General features: G+C 37.4%; 1 pseudogene; it reads right to left on the reverse strand.

Annotated features, from left to right (window-relative positions):
- Nucleotides 1-2,803, reverse strand: part of LOC107039905 — a 6,249-nt pseudogene extending 3,446 nt beyond the window's left edge.
- Between the last annotated feature and the right edge of the window lie 1,359 nt (nucleotides 2,804-4,162).

Raw genomic sequence — 4,162 nt, forward strand, 5'->3', positions numbered from 1 at the left:
AATTCCTATAGAATTTTCTAGCGAATTCGCTAGGTTTTCTATTGAATTTATTCATGCGTGCATACATACCAGTTTGACGTTAGAAAAAATACTCGCAATAACGAGTAACGGAAGGGACGACTTTGTCTGATCAGGTTTTCCCCTAACTTAGGGTATCCTCCAACCTTTAGCAAATGCAATACAGGAGGTTGGAAAGAGTTTCGATGGGGGGCGAGAAAGACGCAAGTAGCAAAAATGGGGAGAAATATCCGAGAGAAAAAAATTTATTATGCTGAAACCATTCGGAAGCATACCATCAATTTATTGATGGCGAAGAAAGCATTNCGCTGAAAATCGAAAATAAAAGACAAAAGCCTTGTTCTTTTAATCATAAGGATCATATATAATACCACGAGAGCTTTGAAATTATCGGATATTTCTCGATAGGTTCGTTACAAAGAAAAGAGCGCGTCAAGTTGCCCAGGTTGAAAAATCACGAGCGCGCAGCGCGAGTGATTTATCCTGAAAACTTGACAAGCTCATTTGTATGCAGGGAATCTTGAGGGAAATATTTCGATTAATTTCAAAGCTCGAGTTGTATTCGGGGGATTTTTTTTTCCGTTCAAATTTCGGTCGATATAATTGCACCATGAGACAATACTCTTTTGTTTCATATATATAGGTGAGAGACAAAATTATCGAAAAATTATCACTTGTAATACCACAAGAGCCTCAAAATTATCAGGTATTTTCCGATTGGTTCATTGCAAACAAACGAAGGAGTCAAGTTTTTCGGGTAAAAAAATCACGAATGCGAAGCACGAGTGATTTTCCCCGAAAAACTTGACGAGTTTGTTTGTATGCAGGGAACCTTGAGGAAAATACCTGATTAATTTTGAAGCTCGAGTGGTATTCGGGGGATTATTTTTTCAATCCAAATTCCGGTCAACAGGATTGTACGATGAGACAGAATTGATTTGTCAGTTTTGAAAAACTGTTTAGAATATTAATAAAACTTGTATTACCGTTGTCACACACAGCATGGACTGCAGCCAAAGCATTATACTTGGCCTCAGACTCTTGTAGCTGATTTTTCAATTTTGCAATCTCAGTTTGCTGTATTTCAAGCTGTTCCTTTAAAGCAGATACATCAGCGGATTCTTCGTCTGAGGTTTCATCGATGGCGAGAGGATCAACAGCTATATGAAAGGAATCCAATAATCATATGAGTATGGGAATCATTATACTACAGGTCAGCTGTATTATCTTCAGTGAATGACAACTCTTTTCCTGTCATGCACGAAAAAATCCCATGAGAAAGTTAGCAAATTCTATAGAAAATTTAATTGGGTTTTTAATGCACTCTTTACGACTTCATGATCAATTCTCTCCAAAATATCCATAATTAATCTGCTCATTTCCTTTAATCTATATGTTGAAGAGAAAATATTTCACATAAAAAATCGATATAATTCGATTTTTCAAGACAACTTATTCCATTTCAATAGCTTTTATATTTGATAAATTCCTCAACAAAATGTCCGAATTGAAGCACTTCCCCAGAGAATTCTCAAACAGTAAATTCTTTCCACAAATTTCCATCCATCACATAAAAAAGGTTTTCTTCTCCTTCTTCTTCTCCTTCTTCTTCTTCGTCTTCTTCTTCTGAGTCAAGCGTTAGATCCTCTGTTTGTTTCTTTCCTTCAGGAACACTCTGAACAATTGAAACATCACCACATTAAAAATTATCTCATTAGCTCAGGCTGTGGACAAACCAATGCCTGCAATGCCTATTAATGCAGCTGGACAAAATGAAAAAAAAAAACAGTTGCAAATTTCTAAACTGTCAGCAATAGGAATAATGAAAATGTGTGGAATTCATTAATGTTGTTATCAATGAAATTGATGAAAAACATCAGGCGATTAATCAAGAATTTTTAGTTATTGATGCCATTAGATAGGTGGAAGCCAGTAAATTCAATTTGATTCCCTCCGATCGCTTATCGAAGGAACCAAAATATGCAATGTTGACTTTGAAGAAAAACGTTAGGTGTTCCAAGAAGAAAAGTTTACTCGTAAACCTGTTTCCAATCCACTTCATTGAAGATGTTAAGTTTATGCATATGTAGGAAAGATTAGATGAATTGAAATCGTTCATTGATTGTCGATGATTCATTCTGGTTCACTGGACATTTAAGAATAGCAGAATATTGAAATAAGGGGGGGGGGGGGGGGATTTGAGATGGAATAAAAATTTATGAGGAAAAAGTTGACGGAACAATTTAAACCTTGTTTGGACATATTTAGCCATGCAAGTTTTTCTTGACAGTCTCTTATGAATAAATACGACGCAGCTGCTACTGCAAATTTCCGAATCACCAATTTGTTGTAAATTGCAATATTTTGGTTTTAAGGGCCATTTATACACAGGAGCATATGAAGGACGTATCTGTAAAGCAATTGTTCTTCAACTTTTTCCTCTTAATGCATTAATATGTTGAATAGTTTTTTCACACTGGAGATAATGACAGTGGAGGAATGGCCTCCTCTATTAGAAATACATTGGACGATGTGTAAAATTCAATTCAATAAAATGGATTCGTGCAGTCAAAAAAATTAATTCTACAATTCCAATTGACTCTTCTCAAAACAGAAGCCAAACCACATGAACCCCACCATCATAATACTCAATTAGGGGATTTTTTCCAGCCCTTTTTTCACCTATCAAAGTGTTTTAAGCGGTGCAGAATCAGCAAAAACATATGGTTGCACACGTTTTGGGTGTTCTCCAGAGATAATGGTCTGCACAACTACTTTCGGCCATCTCCAAAACTATCTAATGGATATAATACATTAGTTATAGCTATTTTTGTCATATTGTTTCTTAAAAATTATGGATTCCTTCAGAGCACGGACAAGTTAAAATTCATCTAGTGATTGTTATAACATAATTCGGTTTTTAAATACGTTTGGAAAAATTAAGACGAAAAGCTTGGCGTTTTCTTGAATGAATGAAATGGATTCTCTTCTGGAATCTTACGACTATTTGCATTTGTCTGGAACCCAAACAATGATTTCATTTCTCCTTTTCAATAACTCAGTGGTTGGTACTATTGGCTCTTTGCATTACACGGTCGGTTCAACCAAGTCCCGTTAGCTGTTGAAATCATTGGTTGAACTTGCGAAATTAATTCCTGAATGTTACGAAAACAGGTGGCCCTCTTGACGAATTTATCCTTTATATGGTAAACATAATTGAAAATGTTCAACAATGTTGAAGGTGTTATTAAGCTATTGAGTCTGCTAACAGATAAATTATTCTACTTATTATATTACTCACGTTATCTGAAGAGTTTTGCAAAAATGCAGCAACAATTCCCTCAGTGACCTTCTTTTTCGCCTTATTAATATGTTCCTGTATGATCTGTGGGAGAAAGGACAAGGTACATCATATTCACCGAATGGGAATGAATATGGGTCACACCACTTATTCCAAGTACCTTATGCTTTTATACAACAAATGTTGGCAATGATCAAGGTGTATTCATTTATCAATTCAATGAAAGAAGAAATTACCAAATCCCAAATTCTATCAGAATTTCTTAAAATAATTTCGCCTACAATGATCGAAAATTTTAGGACTTGTTGAATTTAGAATAATTTCGATTTTTTTATAAAAAAAATTCCAATTCCACTCCCAATCCATGTGTGTGAGCGGCGTAAGCCATGGCCTCGGCCATACCGTGCCTAAGGATGTGTGGCACAGGGGGAGCTGTGTCGCTAACGATGCCTCTCAGAAACCTGGGCGACCTCTGAGAGTAGTCTTGTGTGTAACCCACCCGAGACAAGCCAAGCCCTGGGCAATCGCGGCAATGCACCAGGTGAAAACGCTTAACCGCGGTACTCGTGCGACCAAAATGGAAACCAATCTAAAAAATCTCAGTATTGAAAAGAAAACTTCGGGTGGGGCCAGCGATGGCGAACACACGAAGTCTGACAAGGCTGACCAGTCTGGTACCGACGTGAATCGGGTCAGACTGAGTGGAGCCGAGAGAAGACGTCGCAAGAGAGCGAAGCTGCATCAAACCTCGGGGGCAATTGCAACCTTGGCGGATGCAGCAGCGAAGGTCGATGAGGGAAGGGAGGAGGGGGCTGTGAGGAAGGCAATAAAACGCCTTCCATC

Source organism: Diachasma alloeum, unplaced genomic scaffold (assembly GCF_001412515.2).
Source record: "Diachasma alloeum isolate Michigan unplaced genomic scaffold, Dall2.0 Dall_scaffold_00311, whole genome shotgun sequence".
Taxonomy (NCBI): domain Eukaryota; kingdom Metazoa; phylum Arthropoda; class Insecta; order Hymenoptera; family Braconidae; genus Diachasma; species Diachasma alloeum.